Raw genomic sequence first — 23,365 nt, forward strand, 5'->3', positions numbered from 1 at the left:
CTGCAGCCCACTATTTGGAAGTGCAGGCTTCAGTCCTATTCAAAGTTTGAAGATAACTATGTACATAAGTATACATCAGTGAATTTCTACCTTCGCTTTTTAACTGGGAAAGCATGCCTTGTAATTTTTTGTAAACTTCCTTCCTAACCTCAAAAACAAAGTGAATCCTAAGAAATTAGAATTTATAAAGCTGTTATTACAACACTGAATATGAATAGGTAAAATCACATCAGGTCATACAGAGAATTGAAGTGATAGCAACATAACTGCCACATGGCTTTTATTTTTTTTATCCTATTTTATTAGAGCACGTAAAAAATACAATGTATACAAAAGTATACATCATATCTATGAGTGTGTCTCTGACTGTACAATCAAAACCTAAAATGGTGCATGTGTGTGTATTCAAATATAACCTAAAAAGCAATACCGCTCTTCCAGCAGCTGCATGACCTGGAAGAGGTGAAAAAGTCCCAAATAGATAGGGACACCCGAGTGGAGGGGTTTAAGACCTCCCTTCTGAGACCCTGTCCTCAGAATTTCCTGTTGGCTAGCTCTAGACAGCTGTATGCCCAGCAGAACCGTTCTTAAGTGACTCCCTGATTGGTGTCCAGGCTGTTTGTATCCCATTCTGAGACATTTAACTTTCTGCATGCTCTCTTTGATAGGGAGCCTTCCAGCCTAACATAAGGTTCTGGATTCTACTTTGGGGGTCAGGTGCAGCAAAATGTGGAGTTGCAGCATCTAACCTAAAGGCTTTTTAAGGTCCTTACTGAATCTGTCCCTTACCCTCTAGCCTCGTTGCAATTGACAGGAGTCCTAACAGCTCTTGTATGTTGACAGATGCCATTTCTGTTCCTGTTTCCTGGGAAACAGGCATTGGATTGGCAGAAATGGTGGATAAGGCCTTTTATAAACCTTGATAAAGAGAGGGAAGTGACCCAAAACAAAATATACTACCCCTCCGGCAACCCAAACCCACAACCTAAGCCTTTTTGGTGATAGACAATTTAGACGAGTTCTAAGGTTTGATTCTGGCCTATTCTGAAAAATTTGCTCTTCATGTCTCTTTCCTAACAGTCCAGCTGGTGTCCTCTCCCATCCATTCACAACATTTTTTCTTTCTCTTGAGTACTAGTTCTCTTTGTTAACTTCCAAAACTGTCTGCCCAGTTCCACACATTCTTCTTCCAAATTCCTGTTCCTTTACCACAAAAGCCCCTTATCCTTGGAGGGGACCCTGAACAGCTGTTCTATTCAAATCCCCTTCTTTTGGATTCTCTTCTGGAGTCAAAGGCATTCCAGAATTAATTTATCTTAACTGTGGTAAGAGTTAGAAGAAAGTTTGACAGAAGATTTATGAAGAAAAATTTGAATACAAGTAGTAAATGATTCAGAAAATTTAAGTTTAATATCGTTATCTAAAAATGGTTTTCACCACCAGCTATTTCCTATTAAAACAATGCTTATTACTTAAGTCCTAAAATGTCATTTAGACAGCATTCTCCCAGTTCTTATTAACTACCAGTAATACCCCAAAGCTGATAAAAATGTGCAACTCCCAGGGTACTTACTAGAAAGTCTCTTCTTCTTTATTTAAATGTTTACAGTATTTTTCCCCTCAAACCACTGATTTCCTACAATGTAATGCAACATGAAATTAAAGCACATATTGCTTGTTTAGGATTCAGTACAGGTAGGGTATTCAAATAGTTTGGGAGTCAGAAAATTATAAGCACAGGGTTAGAAAATAAGTTGACAGTTGACTCATGTCTCAGAACAAACCACTCATTTATTAAGGCTTGTCTATACATGGAATTTTCCTTATTAAATGTGTGTGTATATACTTTTAGTCCCAAAGTATTCACGTGGAGTTAATTAGGGATAGTGAAATGGGGATAAATCCATGTATAGATAAGCCTGTACTCTTGGTTATCTTTTTGGTAAGTTACTTTTCTCAAAGGCACTTGTACATGCTGCAAAGCCATCAATCTGTTCTCTTTTTCAGGAAGTCAGTATTCTTGTGGAACAAATTTCACTATTGGTAACATTTGCTTGGGATATGGGTTTAGGAATTGAGCATGATCGTTGTCTGAATAAATTCCAACAGTCGTATGAGGCTTTCAAATCTGTTTCAAAAGGGTGAAATTAACTTAAAAATAAATAGTATTGCTTGATTCCCTTTACCTGCCTACTGCTTACAAATAGTGTAACAGCAAGCAAAGCAAGTTTAATGGCAAAATGTTCTATATAACTTTCTATTTTTAAAATTTTGCCTCTAACTTCAGTTTGTGCCTTTTTACAGCATTTTGTGATGTTTTCACTGTTTTGTTTCCGTGGCTCACTTTTACTCTCTTTGTGTGGGTCTTTCAGAAGGATTTGGGGTACGGTACTTTTAAAAACAAAATTAGTTAAACTGACAAGACTAACAATCTCCTTTTTTAAGATTGTTGTTTTACATTGGGTCAGATATGGAGATAAGGATGCCATTTTGTTGCTAGGAGGATGCTGTATTTACTACTGTGCTACTGTAGCATACTATATGGCTTTACCTTAGATTATTGTGAAGACCCATTAGTGGGTGCTAGCAGCATCATAATGGTTGCTGCAGCTGCATATCTTGCATGAACTGTTATGCAGTTGTAGAGGTTGCTCTAGGTTTTGATGGAGTATTTCTCTTGGGTGCATATGTATAAGGCTGATTTTGGCCTTGCAGTAGCTGCTTGAGCTGAACCCAAAGTATATGCTTTAGTACGATAGATTACATCTCTAAAGGAAACATTACGCTGTATTGTTTCAACAATTTGTGTTCTGAATACAGAATCTGTGGACAAAAGAGTCCCCCAACTAGGCCTCTGACAAAACAGACCACAATGGCCGCATTGTTAGTACAGTAATATGCATATGAAAGAGCCTTTAAATATGCATTTCTACTAACCGTTAGTCTATTGTGTAACTGATTCATGTAATGAGGAGTCCCTAGGTATTCATTAACATGTGTTGTCTCATAAACATTCCTTACATAGAATTCATAGCTGTTACTATTTCAGTAACATAAATGTAATACAACTTGAATACAATGCATTTTCTTTATACAGTGCTTGCTTGAATACATAGAAAACTGCTAAAAGTAGCACAGGGAGCACCATGCAACATTACAAATGCTCAGAATTGGTCCCTTTCTCTTGGCTTTTGAAAAGGCCTTCTGCACAAACAGTTTCTTGCAAAACCTCTTAAAACAGCGCACCAAAGGCCAGATCTTACTGGGTCTTGAGCTATTATCATTGATTTGACTTGGATTTAGGGATTCAGCAATTCTGCAAAACAAGTCCAGCCGTTCCCTTCAATATGTGTATGTTAGAAAGGCAACAAGGCAAAAAAATAAAATTTGATTTTCCAAAGTATAAAATCTGTTTTTATTTGTATTTTTATTCTGTGGCAAAGTTGAAATTTCATTTGTTTCTTGAGCTATGGCTAAAACAGGCTATGGAAAGAAAACCATTATTACGACGGGGGGGATCTTGGTTGAGAAGGAGAAAATTAGAAAGTGTGAAATATTTGCATATTGCTGCCAGAGCAGGTAAAACCAGAACTGTTTAGCCTTGTCACATCTGTTTTATGCTGCTAGAGCAGCTTTATTTAATGGCTTCTCTGTATAAACAAGTATTAATTGCACAGTGGAAACATCTATAATTCTGCTTTTTTTTTTTTGTTCTTATATGCTTTATATAGTTCACACAGGACCCTGTGTAGAAACACCAGTATAAAAACACACAACTATGTAACTCTCTCCCAGCTACCAAGGTAACACAAGCCCCTGTGTTACAGTTAATCACACCAATGGAATTTTTTTGCCTTTTCCCTACTTATCTAATTCCATGTGTCGTCTTCTGCATGAGACAGCTGGGTTTATTGCATCACCTTTACGCTATGGAGTGGTAATAGAAAAACTTTAGAGATGCATACTAGCAGCACTGGATGATTGTGGCAAGAAAAGTTGCTCAGTTGGATTTGGCTTAAGGGAGAAAAGGGGGATATTATATAGTCATTAAACTATTTTACAGCTGCTGTACTTGGGTCACGACGAGAATGTGGCCCACTGGACATACAACACTGTAGTGACAAGGGATGTTTGGGGGAGAGAGGCAGTTTGATCGAGGCTTCTACAGTGATCCCATTTCTAAGGGTTTCCACATGGTACCTGTTTTTCCTGTCCTGTAGAGTTCCAGCTTTCTTTGGTTTGAGCTACATAGCTAACAAGTCCTTGAAGTGTTTCAAAAAAATGCTTGGGACAGAGTAGTTTGGAATGAACTGAAATAACAGACTTCTATTAACTTGATTGCAGCTTCAGCGCACGTTAAACAAAGCCTTGGTGTGCACAACCTCATTTTCTGATCACGGTCTTTCTGAGGCCTGGATATACTGGCTGGTAACTGTCTGCTACAGTGTGTTTTTTATGTATTTGTGTCATGGAATGTAGTTGTGAAATTATTTAACAACGACAAGAAAAACTATTTGGAAGTGAAAGAGATTTTTTCCCCCCATAGTTCTTGAAGGTATTGCCATATTGGAAACGGCAAAACTTTTCACTGTATCCCTTTAACAAAACTGATTTCTATTTGTTTTGCATTTAGATTATATTTTAAAGTTTCCAGAACTTATAGGCGCCATGTTTGACCCGAGATTACCCTCAAGCCAGGGGCACATTATTCCATGGCTCTCATGCAAGCCAGATCAGGGTTAGTTAGGACAATGCTGTGATGGGAGGCTCATTAACTTTTTCTATAGAGAACAAATGCCTCCCCCTACCTCATGAGGTTGCCCTTCACAGACTTCATGTCCCTTTTTTCTCATTGTTTGGTACCTGTGGAGATTGCTGTCATTTCATGATAATGATGGTCTGTACAGGAACACTGTAGGAGAAATGGATTTTGAAGCCTAGATCCCATCCTCTTGCTAGGCAGGTGGGGGAGGGGTTTGAAAGGTTAGAAATAGCTTTGATTTTTTTTTTGGTTTGTTTTAAATAAAAGGTGTGCTGCTCAGTCACCTGATCCTGCAGCTGCGTGCATCAGGAAAATACCAGATACCATGAGACTGTTAATAAATGGCAACAACGAAGCAAAGCAGAGCAGCAACAAGGTTGTATTACTCCTCAGGATCTAGTTAAATCTTTGTGAGTGCAGACCATGGTCTGGCTTTACTGCAAGCTGCGCTTTAAATGAAGTCCATGATTGTTGTCTCATGTGGTTTTTTTTATGACAAGGTATAATAAATATAACTTAGAAAATAAGTTAGCTTTTAAGCACTTTGAATTAAAAATCCCTTTGATACTCATTAATGTGCCTAAAATGAATTACTTTGAAATACAGGTAATTTGGGGGCAGGAAAAAAGCAAAACAAGAGTAGAAAGTAGTTTCAGGTAGTGCCAGCATCTCTATGTTCCCCTGACCATGCTAAAAGCTTTACAATCATCACGCCTCATTTTTCTTTTAGAAATGTTTTCCCTCCCCTCTATGTGAAAGACTTGCCCCTCAGACTCTTGTCATGAGCAGGGATTCAGGTTTTACGTTTCCCATGGAAAAATGGAAAAAAAAATGTGAATTTTTCATTTTAAGGGAGAAATGTGTGGATTTTATGGTTTTGCAAAGAGCTTTCTTCAGGCTGGCAGAGTTCCAGCCTGCAGAGGGCTGGGGGAAGGTGGGAGGAGGGCAGTTAGGCAGGGGGCACTATGTGCATGTGCATGCACATGGCAGCCAGGCAGCCTGGAGAGTAGCTTCTGCAGGTAACTCTGGTGGGGGTGGGAATTGAGGCCCCCATAGTGAGGGAGGGATTTGGGCAGGACTGGGGCTGCTGCCCAGCCAGGTGGTGCATGGGGCTTGGGCCCTGGGGCTGCATTAAATGAGCTGCCTGCAGCCATGCATGGGGCAGGAGGGTAGAGCTGGCTCCCTGCTCCTGAGGGGGTAAGGAGGGCTCATGCCCCCCCAATTTGTGTGTGGGGTGGTGGTGGGCTGCCCGCTATAGGCTTATGTTGCCTGCCCTGCTGCCCTCTTCCTGGGGCCTCCACAGTGCAGTGGGTGGGACCTGGTGTGGCAGGGCAGAGCGGGGTCAGGCAGGGAAGCTCGTTGCCACTGCGAGCTCTGTGCTGCCCTGGAGATGTCCCTTGTGTGCCCAGCAGCAGCTGGGCCATGGGTGTGGAGTTACATCCCTCACTGCTCCAGGCCAGGCAGGGGGTGCCTCACCAGGGCTGTGCAGAGTTTGTAGCAGCAAGGAGCTTCTCCACCCAGCCCTGCTCTGCCCTGCCACACCTGAGTCCTGCCCACTGTGCAGTGGAGGCCCCAGGAGGACGGCAGCAGAGTAGGGAGCCCAAGTCTGCAGCAGGCAGCCTGCCACCACCCCTGCCTCATGCACAGATGTCAGGGGTACTTGCCTCTCCCTTCCCCCTCAGGAGTGTGTGCAGTGGCGGGACGCCAGCCCCCATAGCCCGAGCCCACAGCAGACAGCCTGCACCCCTGCCCCCACTCTTGGGCTCTGCTCTGGCCTGTGGGAGGAGGGGGAGTGAGGCTCTGCACTCTGTTCCCCGCATGGGTCACAGCAGCCCCTGCCTCGTGAGGGTGGCAGTCAGGGCTTAGGTGCTGCTGTGGAGGGGAGGGGGCTGTGGACCCAGGCCCCTGGCCCCATAACCTTGGCAGCTGGGGACTCCCTCTGGCAGGGCTGGGGGAGGGGCAGGGGGGTGAGGGGCACCAGCAGGGCCCAGGGGTCTGTGTGGGGAGGAGGGGGATAGTAAGGGGCATTCGCAGGGCCCAGGTGGGGTGGGGGGAGTGAGAGTCCTGGACCTACATTCTTATGAGTGAAGGGGGCAGAGGGAGGTCTGATTGTTTTCCCCCTAAATCAAATACCAAAATTTATAGGTTTTTAGAATTTATTTTATTATAGTGATTGAAGCACTGGTAGGCCTCCAAATTGCTTGAAATTTGTAAATATATCAATAAAACATTGTGCTCAATTGATGTCTGTATCTATATAGTGGTGTTTCACTTAAATCGCGGATTTTGGGGAGTTGCAATTTTTTTTCAGGGGAAACCAGATAATTTTGCTATTTAAAAAAAAAAAAAAAAAATCTTATCAGGGAAACCCAGCAGTCCTTCCCATGACAGTTCATACAGAAATACTGGGCCCCTCTGCCAGCTTTGACTCCTTCCTGGAGACCCACTTTCCTGATGACATGGCTAGGATGGGGTTATATAGAAAGATAATGCAGCCCAAGGATATACGGTGCTTGCTTTTCCATGGGTCCTAGGAGGAGGACAGTGTACATCACGGTAGCCTTCCCACTTACTGAATAAGGCTAAAAATAGAGCTGAAGTGCATCATTCAACTGACTCCACCCACACCCATCCCATACCCAGTGCTCTTTTCTGCCTAGAGCAGAGAGTTGAATTCGATGATCTACTAGGTCCCTTCCAACCCTAGAAATCTATGAAATCTATATGAGTTTATTTGTGGGGTAATGGTACAGTGTGTAAAAGTCAGTAGTAAATAATAAAAAAAGAAATAAAGGGAAAGTATACTTTTCCTTTTTCTAACATTGTAAAAGAAAGATGCTACTTCATAATAGTGGTGGATAAAGAATGTTAATATTTAGGGTGGTAGTATCATGTAGCAAAAGCACTAAGTGAATGTATTCTGTAAAACGATCCACACGGACAGGATTTGTTGCAGGAACCCAACCTTACTTGAGTATTTTCCCAAAAACTAGCTACAAAATAGTGCTACCCTAATCATTTTCTGCTTCACAGTACATCTAGATGGTTCATAGTTCCGTTTCAGTTGTCATTCCTGTGTTTTGTGAAATATAGGTCACAAGCATGGCATATTTGTACTGTTTTTAGTCATGTGCATGAATATATGACATACTCACTAGAAAAATATACTGTCAATTTGCCTCCGTGTCCAAAAGTATTATTGCTAATAGGGATAAATAGATACCTGAATGTTTTACACTTGAATATACAGCATTGCATGGATTTGAAAAGATTTTTCATGGTTTTAATATCTCTAATTCTGTAATGCTGATTGGCTGAAGTGCAAATCAATCAGTTAAAGTTGCATGTAATTTTGGAAGAGAGCTGTTTTAAAACAATACTTAATAAAAATGGCATAAGAAATTTACCTGTGGGGTGCTGACAGGGTGACACACTAATTGTCACATATGAGTAGTGAGACCCCCCTCAGAGTTCATGATTTCACCACTCATGATATATTAGTAGTATCAGTTAGCAGAGGGGACAAATGCACTTTTTTTATTTTCATTTAAAAGATGTCCTTATCTAACTATTTAAACATGGAATTTGTATCTTTTACCATAATTTCCTGAAAACTATTGGTTCCTTAATACTACCCTAAAATATGCTTTCATTTGGTTTCTAATTGCTGCTCTTCCTGCTGTGTTTTTGTTTTAAACAGCATTTTATGATGAATATTGATTTTTTTCTTCTTTCTTTTTTTGGTTTCAGGATGTACTGAAATTAAGACAGTTTAACTGGTGGTTCCTTATAGTGCATAATATATCATCTCCTGTCTAAGTTCTCCCCTTGTACTTCCTGTTCAGTTTATTTGATTTCATTATATAGTGAAATCTGCTGGCTGCAGCAGCAAAGCAGTGATACTTGGGAAACTGTATTTTACAGTGTTTATCCTGGCTCTGCTGATTTCTGTGCAAGTTGTCACTGTTTTACACTCTCCTTTCCCTCTTTTTGATTTACTTTTTACTGTAAATTTGAATAATGTGCACATGAAAGTTCATTGCTCTTAGATGAGAAATTTCACTCTTGCCTTGATCGTAGTGATGACCCTTACTCATTTTAATTAGAAAAAGGAAATAATGTCATACAGCCAGCAGGAACCAGTCTTTTACGTGGCCTAGTTCAACATCATAGAAATGATACTTGCTCATACCATATTGGTTCTTGTCAGTGTTTGATTTTAGATTTCTATTTCAACATACTTCAAGATGTATAATATACGTAGCTTTAAATTAAACATGGGTTCAAAAAAAAAGAGGGGGGAGAGAAGGGCAACACAATAAAGCAAGAGGATGAAACTAAATCCAACTGATGACATGAGTCACAGTGCTGCTTTTCCAACTGCAATTCCCAAGTCTCTCTAAATTATTGCAATATGTTGTTGTTTTTTGGTAATGTGCCAAACCGGTGTGTAAGCTGATTATTTTTTCACATAAAAGTATTTCAATCACATGTCTATCTCATCAGTTCTTTATATGAGATCATTTTACCACATCCCATGGATGAAGAAAATCCAACAAAATTGTGATTCTCCCCCAAAGTAACTGGTCTTTGGGAGAGTGAGACAAAATACAGGCCTTGCTGTTCTTGAAGGCATTGGGGAAAAATGCATCTGAAATAAAATCAATACGTGAAACAGTAGGTTATTTGCATTTAAAAATATTGAAAGGCAAGACAATGTATCTGTTAAAGAAATTAGGCTACAGTAGTGGAATGGTATTTGACTAAAATAAAATCTTTGATTAATTTTGAAATAAATGTCAAGGGATAATTTTTATCTAGTGCATGTCTGCTCTAGAGTTTCACTAAATATTAATTTACTACTTTTTTCCATTTCAAAATGATGTACCACCCCACCCAGGGCATAATAATACCATTACCTGTATTTCGTTAAAAAAAAAAAATACTATATACTAATGAATTGCCCATCAAGAATGATGGGGGGGAGCCCTATGTCCCTCCTCCCCCCATCTGGGCCAGCTCCCCCCTTTCCTGTGGTGCGGGGAGGGGAGGAGCAGGCCCAGGCCTGATGTGGTGGGTGTGGGGGAGGACCGGGCCTAAGGGTGGGGAGAAGCCAGCCTGCTGCTCGCTGCTGGTGCAGGGTGCTCCCCCTGGTCCAGTCTGTGCCAGTGTCTGCCTCCACATCTGATCCTCCTGCTCTGCCCATGCTGGGTACGCTTGGCATGGGGAATCCTTGCCACTCTTCTCACTCCCAGCGTTCCCCCTGTCCCCGATCCCTTTCAGCACTGGCTTTTAAAGCCACCGGGCGGTGTCTCTCACTGACGTCACCCGGCTCCAGCTGCAGGTAAGCATGGCTGATGAACTGTGCAGGTCTTCCTCTTGTCTTCCCGGATCGTCGGTGTTCTAAAAGGGGTAAGTTTTCCTCCTTTTCAGGGTTCTTCCTTAGGGGTTGTGTTCCCCCTGTTCCAGGTTCCCTAACAGGTGGGACTCCTTGCCCCCTCATGTTTGTACCTCCGCAACAACCTCTGACCTCACTACTTAAGCCCATATTACTCCATTAGGTAAGCGTTGTTTTTCAAATTGATTGGCTGGCATCAAATGGCATGTGTCCCTGACTAGGTCCAGGTGCTGAGGTCAGGAGGGCTATTTAGAGAGGGTCCCTCCAGGAAGAAGCAGGGTACATTTTAAAAAGTACACAGATGCAAGGACCTCTGTAGCACTCTCTCATTCTCTGGCTATAGAAATAAATAACTTGCCAGAAACTTAACTAGGAACTTACTTTAAGGTACTCTAGTTGTATATGAAAAGGCTACCAAGCTGCTTCTGTTTGGTCAAAGGTTATTCTTTTGCTACGTCTCTGACTTGTATCCCTCCCCATGCCTATCTTCTCTACCTTGTACATGCTTGAGAGGGATTGGGCAGGTTTTCTTGCTCCCTTTACTCGGTTGACTAAGGGAGGCTGCTTTCTATGCTTCAGGCTATAAGAGGCACCCAGATATATCCTGCAGGCGTTAAGCAACCCCTAGGTCTACAGGGTCACCCTGTATCCTGGGTGGCACAGGGTCCAGACAAAGACTTGAGTCTGGGTGGTAGTAGCGATACCACAGGTTTGTGGGTGTACTCCAGGAAGGTGGTCGGCCAGATGTAGGCACCCCAGGGGAGGCACTGGAGGCTTAGTTTTTGGGTTGGATGCAGTGAGGCAGGTGGTTTGGTGCAGGAGTACCCACTACCGGCCTGCCAGAGGGCCATGGGCCAGAGGTTGAGCACAGCTGCTTTAAGATGTTTCATGCTTCCATCAGAGTTGAAGAGAGGATATAAATGGGGATTTGACTTTTAAGATCTTAATCTGGCCCCAAGCACCTTTGATCATTGCCCATTTAATTAGTGATTTATCTGCATAAAGGCTTATAATGAATTATGATAATTTTTGGTTCATATGTGGTGTCTTTTCTCCTTTCTGCCCCCACTCCCCTCCATGACGATCGTGCCTTCAGAGCCTCTTCTGTCTGTAGGAAGACACAAAAAATAACAACTTCAAATAGTAATTTAAGTTGTTCTACTCAGGAGCCTAAAAAGATTAAACATACTTTGTTTGTATATAAAAAGTGTCTGTGATGTTGTAGATACAGTACCTGGAGACACAAACTTGCTTAATATTCACTGTTGCTTACAAATATACCTAGTGGGTAGTGCAAAACATTTGTTAGTATATTTTATGTGAGTACATTATTTCTCATGCTAGCACAATTAGACAGTTGACAAATAATACTCTACAGTATTATAAAACTGTATTACTGTGTAGAAAGACATTAAGGTTAGTCAGTAATACTTTGCAATGGTGATCACATTAATGACTACCTCTTTTTTTAATCTTAAGAATGAGACTTAGACGTACTGCTTATCCCTGGAATACCCAGTCACAGAGACTCAATTTTATTTCTCCATCTTTGGTGATTCAGGAATTTTTAGGTCTGCATTAACTATGGCTTAACCTGTTCCTGAGCAATCTGTTCTAGTTGATAATATTTCATGTTTCATATGACAACTTAGTGCCTTTCTAAAACAGTTTTGACCCCCTCCTATACATTTAAAATATATTTTTAAGCATGAATATGTATGCTTCATTTTATTTGCCTAGAACTTGGTGTGGGGTTCCTACCTTATTTGTTCTTTAGCTTGATGTTTGCTTTTGCAGATCTGATACTTTGCATGCAAAGCTAAAATAAGCTCTGCTTATTGTAAACAGTCTTTTATGGTGGTGGATGATGATCACACTCTGCCTGATGCCCCATAACTGTTTTCAGGGAAAGTGGTATGAAGTAATGTCATCCCACATTCTAAGAGATTCAGCATGTGTGCATTAAGCTAACTTTCTAAATAAATGGAGAGAAGGACTGTCATGGTATGTCCATTTTGTAAGTTTTTAACTTGATTGTCCCTTTTGCTTTCCCTGGGATTTCATTGCCAAATACTTTTCACATTATTGCTATATTAAATTTTTGCCGAAAATGAATCGCCAATGATTCATTCTCGCAGAAAGTGACTTCAGAAAATATTGAGACCAGTTCTAATGCAGTGAATGTGTAACCAATTAGCATTCACTTAGTGACTGTAATACATTTTGCCTTCTGTAAAGCTGTTCTAAAATCCATGCTATTAATTTGTTAAATCAGGCTGGCTCATATTGACAGTGTAGAGAAGAGGCCATTTCACTAAGTGGCTTCACATTTAGCAGAAGAGGCAGAAATAAATTTTTAAAAAGATGATCAACAGGAAGTGCACAATTGAGGGAGGCATGAAACACGTACTTACAAAACTGAGAAAAATAAGACTAAATTAAAAACCTGAACAATTGCCAATAAAGATGATGTTTATGACCAAGAAGGCCAAAATATTTTCCTCCCAAATGCATGAAATTATATCATTCTTCTAACTGCTCATCCTCATGGTGCTGTTAATGAGATTGTAAAACAAAATGATGCTATTTAGCCAACTGTTTCTCTTGCATTTTTTTACTTTATGATATTAATTCACTCCCTAAATCCTTTCACTTATGTGAACATTTTAGTTCTTAAGAAAAGTTCTCCCTGATCAAACAAAACCTTAGATTTTTCTCTTTAACCACTAAATAGCACGGGGTTTTCCTTTTGTGCATTAGGATCTGTTATTTTTAAAAAGGCTTCTTTAAGGTAGTAAAACATTTGTTTGAAAGCGTTTTTAGTTGCTTATTTTTTAAGTTAACCTTTTATTTAAAGAATAATTATTCATATTTGTAAATGTTATACACAAATTAGAGCACTTTTGGTGATTGAGAATTTATCTTACTATGTATTGCACCCTGAAAAGTCCATTATGTATCAATTGCCCATTATGGTTCTCACTGTAAATGGCAAAAGCTTGTTTTCCATCACAGTTTCAGTGATTATCCTGAAATCTTTGTTTCCTTGTTTAAGGAAGGGGAAGAAAGCAACAGGGATGCATTCATGTGCTGCCAAGAGAGTCATTATGGACCCTGATTCTTACGCACACTTTTAATTTTACTACAGTGAGTAGTCCTCTTAATTTCTTTAGAAATATCCATAACAATAAATGTAAGCACTTGCCTAAGACTTCCTACACTTCCCCATCCCCACTCCCAAGGATTAATACAGGGCAAACAGGGCATTATACATTATTTGTAATACCATGGAACCTTTAAGTTCTGATTATATTAGACTTGTGCTGGTGGGTGGGTCCAGGATTGTGGCAAGAGGGGTGTGGCCACAGCCCCCACCCTCCACCCCATACTGAGATCATGGACATTGAGTTTTCTGAGATCACTGCAATGTCAGCACAGCTCCTGCTCGAGCTCTGAGCTCATCAGCTGGTCACTATGGCCTGTGGTTGGAACTTCTGCCTTTACTTGGTTCTGGAGATCAGGTGACGAGTGCCACTGCTATTCTCTTTCTTCTGCCCCCCACGTCCCCAGCTGAATTCATTAGCTGGGCAAAGAGGGGATGAGTGGTGGTGGTGGTACTTGGCCCTGGGCTCCAGAGCTGCATGAAAACAGGGGCTGGGCTCTGGAAAAACAAAATCTAAGGTTTTTTTTGACCAGGGAGGACTTTTCTTAAGAACTAAAATGTTAACATAAGTGGAAGGATTTAGGGGGTGGATTAATATCATAAAGTAAAAAGGCTCTGGGCTCCAGAGCTGCATGAAAACGGGCTGAGCCCTCTGCTGTTCTTCTGCTCTTTTTCCTGTGCCACTGAACAATTCAGCAGTGGGTGGTGAAAGGAAGAGAGGGTGAATGGTGGCAGCCCTGGATCTCTGGAGCTGTGAAAGCAGTGGTTTCGGGCAGACCTCACATTGATCAGCTGGTTGAACTTGGAGCTCATGGTACTCACATGAGGCTCTTCAGCAGGAGCTGTTCTGGTATGCTGGTGATCTCAGAGAGCCCGCTGTATGTGCTGCACAGTCAAGTGTGGTGGAAGGTGTGATTTGTGCTACTGCAACCCTTCTCCCCCCATCCACTCCTCATCCTTGGTGCAATACACATACACAACAAAAAGACTGCTCCTGTCCCAAAGACCTTACAATCTAAGTGTTGCTGGTGTGCACGGTGTCATTTCAACTTGGCACAGAAGCAGTTTACTGTAAGTGTTGGCCTGGGTGCTCCTTGAACAGTCCAGTGTTACTGTGTAGGTCCTTGATTACATTTGTTTCCTAGGTTGGTCTGCTGCTCTGATTCCATTTGGTTCTTGGCTTCTTCCTTCAGACATCTTTCATAGATGTAAATGTGGATAGTTACAGCCTGAATATGGTGGTCAGACAACCTTTTCCAAAACAAAGTATTGTTTTTCACAGAGGGAGCAAAGCATAAGACAAAAACATTTAAAAAAAAGTCTGCACATATCGTTTTCTTGTTACTCAAAATGCCAATTGCTCAAATCATGAGCAAGACTTTATGAAGGGGGATAAGGTAAGGTGCTGCGTTTATTGATTACATGAATTAGATATAGCGGTTTGGACACACCATTCATACAAACACATGCAAATCATCATACACATCATTACACACAGGCATACACATACACAAAACATCCATTTCATCCACTCATACACCAGATATAGTTACCAGTAATAATTGCTCAATATCAGCCCAGGGTCGCCAACTTGGCCTTATTGAGTAGATGATGATGATTTGAAGATAGCAGATTTGAAGATAACAGCTGTAGTGGGGTGAACAGATGCATCTGTGGTCTGGTGAAGCAACAGTAGAAAAAGAGACTCCCCTAATTTGGCATTGTCAAAGTGTTCTTTTATAGGGATTGCCATCCTTTGTTTCAGTGCTTTGGGCTTTTTCCATACCCAGCTTCTGTTTTTGCGGTTGTTCTTCTTTTGTCTTCAGTTTATTTATCTTAGCCTTGGAGTGTTCTTGTTGTCTGTCTGGCAGGATGGGTGCGTTGTTTTTCCTTGTTATCTTCTTTGTGCCCTAGGCCTCAAAGGGATTCTTCAGCCATTTATTAATTAGTTTACTGACTGGTAACTTACATTTGGCGCCTTGTTGCTTACATAAACAGTTATCATCTTCTTCCATCTCTATGCCATTCTCTCACCATTCACCCTTTTATACACGCTCGTAGATAAACACGGCTACCAAGTACACCCCTGATGCAGAGTTTATTCACTTATGTCAGGCAGAAGGATACAAAATGGAATTTTCAAGTTGCTTACAGGATAAGACTAACCTGGTTATATTTCACTATTATTATACTCTATGTTAACATCACCTACGTTAGTTCAGTTCATGCTACAATCTTACCAACGGCTATCGGTTTCCTGATGACAACCTAACTAGGCCTAGCTTCCTTAGGCACTATAATAGGTCCTGTATCAGGCTGATTTCTTGAACATTGTTCCAAAAACCTCACTTTCTGCTGACAGTGTCCTTTTTTAGACTGCAGTAGGGGTTTTTTTTGGCTCTTATTTCCAGGATTTATCTAGTTGGGGCATCATCTCTTAAGAACCCTGAAGTGTTTGCTATGGTGTGGCTTAGTTTGACCTATTCTTTTTCCCTTCTTGCTTGTTTTCCTTAGTCTCCCTAACAGCCATGTACTAAACATTCCAAAAACCAGGCTAACATATAATATTAATAAATGGTCTGCAATCATTTCAACATGCTATACAGCCAAATGCTGAAAATGTTCTGATTCTCCATAATATTTAATTAAAAACACAGAAATGTTCCACAATTTTAAAAAAACTGAAAACATTTAAAAATTTTAATACAACTGAAAAATACTTTTTTGCTACCTAGGTCAAATAACAATACCCTGTTGCAGGTATACTTATAAAAAAGGCTGGGAAGTAACTTTTAAAAACACACAGGATTTGTAGAGATGGGGCAGTGGGCCTGTCAGGCATTTGTCTTGGTTTGTAATGTTGACTTTGGGGCTCTTTGGACTTCCTGGGTTGCTTCTCTCCTGTGTAGCTCCACTGGGATTGCTCTGAAGCATCTCTGCTGAATGCTGATAATTCTTGATGTTTTGTAGCTGAGAAAGTAGGCTGTTGCCTACAAAAACTTAGAGGAATTAAGCTTCTAGGCCAGGTACAAACCTTGCACTTCTATTAATAGAAGTGATTGGAAATTGGTCTATACCCATAACAGAACAGAAGTTCAGCACACAAAACCAGTCTACATCCATTACAACAGAAATTCAGCACACACAGGCTGTTTTAAAAATGGTGGAACCCAATCTAAGATTTGCTCCTCCCACCAAAGGGTGAATGTGTGTTGTGTTTGCTACCGATATAAACTGCGTAACTTAGAGCAATTTCCTTCAGGCTTTTTTAATGTCTGTACCTAGCCCTAAGGTACCTGCTTTTCCTCCTGCCTGAGGTATTGTAGAAAGGGAAGTTTATGAAACTGACATAGTAGAAAGACTGACTCTGATATCACTTGTTGCAATTAGTCTGGTGAACTGACAGACTCATGGGTAGGTGGTTGTTCGGAGGGCAAGGATCTTGTCATTTAGTTTGTTCTTTGCTCCTGGCTTAAGATTTTAAAAGTAGCTGTTTTTTCAGTAAAACACTGCATACTTGACATTGAGTTTGGTAAGCTAAATGACGTACAATATCCACGTGTTGTATTTGAAATTCTGTTATATGCTGAAAATACTTAACTTTTCATTCTTTTAAGAGAATTAAGAAAGTTTTCTCCGTGGGGGAGGAGGGCATGAAAAAAAGATCTCCATGCTGTATGAAGTCAAGGATAGATTCCTCTGTGCCATGCAGGGGACAAAGTTTTCCATCTTGCGAAGGATAATAAATTGCATGTCATGGAAAGTATTTCTTTTTTTATTTAAAAATGTATTTAGAGGGAACTGGGGGGAAAAAGTGGAATGTATGACATGTTTTACCAAAAATTAGTATCTGCTTTTTGTACCATTTAAGTATTTTTTGTGTATTCTAATTTGTTTTAAATAATCTAAGACTAAAAATACATGTAATTTGAAAGCTTGTGGTAAATGGTGGGGTTTTTTTTATTCTTAGTGAAAGAAGAATAATTTCAGTTATGGCAAAACAGCAATTATTTTTTCCATGAGACACATCTAGATTTTAACTACAGTTTTCTATTTTAGTAAGTAAATTGGGCCATTGGTGTTGCACATGGATCAGGAGAAATAGCCTGGGGCAAGAGGTATCAAACTCACCAGGGCACACAGGCTGGATGAATTGTATGGGGCTGCTCTGCAGGCTGGTTTGTGTCCATAGACCAGCCCACAAGCCACGTGCAGCATGTGGGGCCATGTTTGGGGTGGTGAACCAGCACCTAGCCTGGTCCAGGGCACCCCGTGTGAAGTATGCAGGTCCATTTTGAGACCAGGGGCAGCATTGTGGGCTGAATTCAGCTAGTGGGCTGTATCTTTGACATGCCTGGCTTAGAGAATGGTGTGCTGTATCAACAGGACAAAACACTGTCACAGAATGTCATAAACAGCTGAGGAGTAAAGTGTAATTAAATGTGACCTTATGATTACCATGTTCTAAATGTATCACATACAATGTATAACCAAGATAACCAAGTTTAATATTCAGACCCCTTTCCTTAAACTTTTCTTAATGATAAGCATGAATAATTTGACAGCAGTAAGCTGCTTGAGTGCTGAGACTAACATCTATCATGCTGATCAGTATCATTTCATTATTTTCTTGTATTATGCCATCTGTTGTTTCTTGTCTTATACTTTAGATTCAATGCTCTTTGGGTTAGGTACTGTCTTTTTGTTTGTATTTGTACATCACCTAGAACCACAAGTCTTGGTCGGTGACTAGGGCTCTTGCATGCTATAATGCAAGCAGCCATCTGTCATCATGGTAACTGGGGGAAGTGGGGAGAGAAGGGAGGAGAAAAGGAAAATTGTGCATCCAGTGGTCTTGGGGCATCCAGTTTTGTATATTGCTAAGCTATAGAAAAGGACTAATGATTGACATAAAAAGTGTTACCTTGAGGAGCTGAGGGGTCGACAGATTTATAGGGATTTTGAGTTAAATACAGCACATCTCCTTTTTATTCAGCTCCAGTAGTTGTGAAGTATTAGATGTTAAACTCAAGTCATTATGATTACCTCTTTCTTTGCCTGCTACTCACTAGTTTTTTTGTGACTCTATTCTTGTAGTGGTGACTCAGCTGTTGTAACTAGAAACCAGAGATTTTCCTCTTCTGCTGTAAGTATAGAATCAAAGCTTTTATATAAACTAAAGCACATTATTCCCTGTTTCGAGCATTTTGTGGGAGAACATACTAAAATGTTAGGATTGAAGTGGAACTGTGCAGAAATGAGAAATAAAGACATGAATGACATTAACTGAAGATGCTACATCATTGAGCTGGAAGCACTTCAGTATATTGACACAAAGGCTTTCAGGACCAAGAAAATGACTACATAGATTAAATAAATGGACAGAGTAAAATATTGAGTCCTTAGAGAGGGTTTGCTGGCATCAGTGTGTGTTGTCATCTGTTCTCATGTAATAAGGGGCATTCCTCATGTTGAGTGGGCTTGATGTAACTTCCTGCAGACCCAGAGATGTAGCTCTTCCTCCTAGAGCCAAAGTGTACCATGTCTCCATAGAGGTTTAATTTCTTGCCATCTCTTGCAAGAAGGTTTTGATCTGAATATGGTTATCTGGATGGTAGACATTCTCAGCATTCTGTTAGGTATGGCAGTCCTTTAATATGTTGTCTTATACCCTGCATATTGATTTGATTTTTTTTTTTTAAACTAATCCAAAGTAAATGCCTAAGCAATCACAATCACTTACACATTCTCCATTCTAATCCCACCATATAAATTTGCTTCCTCTTCAGAGTAGCCTACTTTGATGATTAAAATAAGGATAACTAGTGTGCTTATAAACAAGACCCTTGGTGCATCTACACATGCACTTAACTGTGCAGTAGACTAATTTGCTGTAGTGTAAAGCATCACAGTCCACACGTGTGATGCTATTAGACTGCAGCAAACTAATTTTCACCACAGATGGTACTATCTTACAGTGGCAAAAACTAACTGCACCTAAATGCACATGTAAACGCTAACCCAGGCATACCTTGTGCCCAGGCAGCAGGGGCTCGGACTCCTGCCTGCTACCTAGCCACAGAGCTCTGTAGGCTGGGGCACTCTTATGCCCCAGCCATCCCTGCCACCTCCTGGAGCCAAAGGCTGACCTCCTGGGGCTGCTTTGCCCTGGCTCAAACTGCTGTGGTCACAGGCATGGTGTCTGTACATGCGCCTTGGACTGCAGCCAGTGGAGCATCTATGTGTGCCATTTAGGTATCGTGATAAACGTTGGCGCTTTTTGTGTCAGAGTTTATCACATTGCCTTAATGGCTCATGTACATGCACCTCCTATGCTCTTGTGGGAGACTTGAGTCTGGTTTAGAGCAAGGCTTTCTGAAAGCTGAGACACTCCAGTGTGTAGCACATGAAATTCTACAACTGCGTTTAACTTTTTTTTTAATGGGAGATATTCTACATTGGTTTCATACTTCCAAGGTTATCTTCCCATTCATGTGAGTTTACAATGTAAAGGACTAAGTTTTCTGCTAATGTCAATGTGAGGGTCTTGTGGTCTTTCATTAGCAAAATGCTTGGCTTATTTTAAAAGGGAAGTTTTCAGAATGCTGTTTTGTACAATTACAATCAGGATACTATTAGCAAATGCTGTGCAGACTCTGTTTAATTAAGAACCTTAATGATTTGACTATCATATTTTATTTTGGTCTGTCGTATTTTGTCTTTGCGTGTGTTCAGTACAGGAGATGATGATGTGGGTTTTTTTTGTTTGTGTAACCCCTCTTGCTGGGGGGGTGTGGGTGCATGGCTGTGGTGACTCAGTTTCCCCAAGAGTATCTTAGTTTTAATAAGAGGCTCAAGACGCACCATGATGGGGTCAAGGAACCTTTCAGAAAATGTCAGCTCTTGGTTTTCAATTCTTCTGTTGCAAAGAGCTCAGAAAGACCCCAACAGGTCAGTCTATTTTTAACACTTTGGATTCCTGTTTGAAATCTCTGGGTTTATCTTGTGAATCATGTTTGCACACCTAATAGTGCTAACACTGTGTGACCCTCCCCCCCCCGCCCTCGGCACCCCGAAAAGATCTCAAGGTATCCTTGGATGCTGGTTGAGAAGCACAGTCCTAGTCAATATTGTCCCCTTTCTAAATCAGTGAAAGCATTTTGCTTGCTTAAAAAAAAAATCTGAAAGTCAGTACGTAGTAATTCTAGGTGGTTGTTAGTATTTTTCAAAAATATATTGAAATCAACTAAGGAAATGTTCAAGTTTACCCCTAGAAGGTTAGGTGGCTGTCTTTCAGTCCATCTTGGACTGAGAACTTGTGGCAAAATTCAGCCCAGAAGGGATCACTGTTATGGTGCTGTAAATTCCTGAAAGCAGTATTTTTTTTTTTTTTGGTTCTTGGTTTCTTTTTGTTTTTTTTAATGGAAATACTGATGCAATAACAGCCTTAACACCACAAATGCCATGTTGTGTTTTGAGTTTTGGGCACTCCTTCTAAATAAAGGGACTTTCAAGCTTTACTTTCTGCAACATGTCATTTCCTACAGCATATTTTTAAAGGGATTTAATAATGAATACAGCTCTGTTTGTCTCAACTCAAAAGGAGTACAGTATTCCCATTCTAAATAGAGTTATGTCATATGTGTTCAGATTTCCCATTTCTCAGCTAATTTAATGAAGCTTTGTTTTCATCTAGGAGCAAAAGAGGCAATTTCACTGGAGTTTGGGAATAAAGCTTCTACTTATGGTACCCCCATATTTTGAAGAAGAAAAAAGGGAGGTCTAAGTGAAAACTCAGAGGGTCTCAACAAATATATTGCCTTAGAATGGTAAGGCTTACCTTCAGCTCTTGATCCTCAAGACTGGTTCGTGACTGTTGACTTAAAGCCTTCCACCCAACAGCACACAGAAGTACCTAGTGACTGGGTCTCACTGTGAATCTAACCAACATACAATGTTTAGGTTCTTCACAACACTGAATAGTCCACAGATGACTGGCAGTGATGGTGATGCGTTTTAGAAGGCAGAGAATCCAAGTCTATCAGGCTAATCAGGGCTGGATTATGACATGCTGGGGCCCTAAAATATGTCAATCTTAAGAGGCCCCAAAACCCTGGCACTTCCCCTGCCACTTTGGGACTAGCTGCTGCGCTCCTGCGCCAGCCTCTAAGTGGCAGGGGAAACTTGCATGCGGCTGCTGTCACCTCCATTAAACACCCTCTGCTGCTGCTCTACATGCAGTTGGTGCTCCAGAACCAGCTGCTGCTATCCTCCCCAGCTCTGCAACTGGCTGCAGTGCCGGTTTAAAAAAAAATGGCTTTTTCAAATTTTCAGCATGCATTTGCTTCTGAGCACTCTGGATTTGTGAGGTTTTACTGTATTTTTCCCCATATTTAGAGGCCCCTAAATGTGAGGTCCTAAGATGCAACTAACTTAGCTTGTGCCTAAATCCAGCACTGAGTCCTGTGGTGGACCTCAATGGCTAGCTGTTCAAAGACAAGCACCAACAGGAAGCGGAAACAGTTACGTCATTTCCCTGTTCTTTCAACAAGAATTGCTTGGGAACTGGTGTATTATTGCTCATATTTGCAGATGATTGAGTTATCAGAAGCTGGTGCTGCAGGCTGCAAATGTGGGAAGTTTACCAAATCCTGTAATTCCCTTTTCCTGACTTCTGGTCCTTCTGTATAGCAATTCTATCTCCTCTGCCTGTAATTGGAGTTAAGCACAGCAGGAGAGACAAGTGATCTGTAGACTGTTTCTGAGGAGGTCTCTGCTTGAGGAGCAAAAAGTATAGTGTGCAGTGGCTGCACATTAAGAGAGAGACAAGGAGGGAGGGTTCATTTGGTTTGGGCTTACTGAAGACTACCCAATATCATTGCAGACATCCTTCAAGTTCTCAGCAACCAGCATTTTGAGCTGATGGAAGGTTGTACCTGTCCTATCTTTTATGCCCTTGAATGAGAGGGCACAGGGCGTATACACTGCTCTGTTGTTTAAGAAAACAAAACAAAATGTCTAGTTTTACAGGCTTGGAGTACTGCTGTGGCTGTTATAGTTTCATAGTTTCTAGGGTCGAAAGGGACCTGAGCAGATCATCTAGTCCAACCCCCTGCCATGGCAGGAAAGAATACTGGGGCCAAATGACCCCAGCAAGATGTTCATCTAACCTCCTCTTACACACCCCCAGGGTAGGAGCCTGCACCACTTCTCTTGGAAGCTGGTTCAGGAAATATGCAAGAAGCAATTTTTTTCATTGATGTTTTTTACTGGTTATAATAGCTCAATATCTCCAAACTATATTGTTGGTCCTAGAAAACATGCCCCCAGGAAAAGCTGTACTTCAGGCCTTACACATGTGCACATCTACAGTGGGATTCACATTTACTAAAACTCAGAGAACCACTTTTACTATAGGGTAAGTACTTCCATCTCAGAGTCCAAAGATTTCCCTTTAACTGCTTTAAAAACATCAGGTTTATGCAACTCTGAAGTAGTTAAAATGTCTCCTAGAAAAATATTAGCACGTGAAGTGTATGCCGTCTTAAGCACTACTGAACAGTGTGTAGAGTTCAATGTGTGGGGCATAGGGTGTTATTTACTGTATATCTTTATGTTGATGAACACTTGCTTTCAGTTGCTTGTTTATTCTCTCTATGTCTTTTGAATTCAAATTTGAACTTTTGTTTGTGAGGCTGCAGTTGAAAGCCTCTAATTTTAACAGATAATAGTGAAAGTGATTAGAAGACAATTGCAGCTTTGGAGCAGAAAATGCTCATTGGGATTGTTTAATTCATGATGTAGTCCTGTTGTAATTTTTGTGTATATATTAATTTACTTTTGTTTCAGACTGTCTTATTCTTTTTAACAAGCATTGGAAGAGGAAAAAATGCTAAGATGTGGTATTCACCTAGTGAGTTGTACTCTGACTTTTTTACATAAAAATAAATCTATCAAGTTCTGAAACCATCATTTTGGAGTTTTATTTTTCTTTCATAAAGCAGAAAAATACTTGCCAAAGTAAGTATCTTTTTCCAGTTTG

At 40.7% G+C, this 23,365-nt stretch overlaps 1 protein-coding gene across 19 annotated transcripts in view; it reads left to right on the top strand.

Moving 5' to 3' along the window:
- LOC109316110 overlaps nt 1-23,365 on the top strand; it is a 396,050-nt gene that overhangs the window by 31,735 nt on the left and 340,950 nt on the right. For 3 of the 19 annotated variants that reach the window (XM_019544020.1, XM_019544053.1, XM_019544040.1), the window contains one exon: nt 18,421-18,469. The exons of the other annotated variants lie outside the window; for them this stretch is intronic. The gene's annotated coding sequence lies outside the window, so the exon portion shown is untranslated. The remainder of the gene's footprint in view (nt 1-18,420; nt 18,470-23,365) is intronic. 19 annotated transcript variants of the gene reach the window in all.

The sequence above is a fragment of the Crocodylus porosus genome, unplaced genomic scaffold (genome assembly GCF_001723895.1).
Source record: "Crocodylus porosus isolate Cpor-Errol unplaced genomic scaffold, CroPor_comp1, whole genome shotgun sequence".
In the NCBI taxonomy this organism is placed as follows: Eukaryota; Metazoa; Chordata; order Crocodylia; family Crocodylidae; genus Crocodylus; species Crocodylus porosus.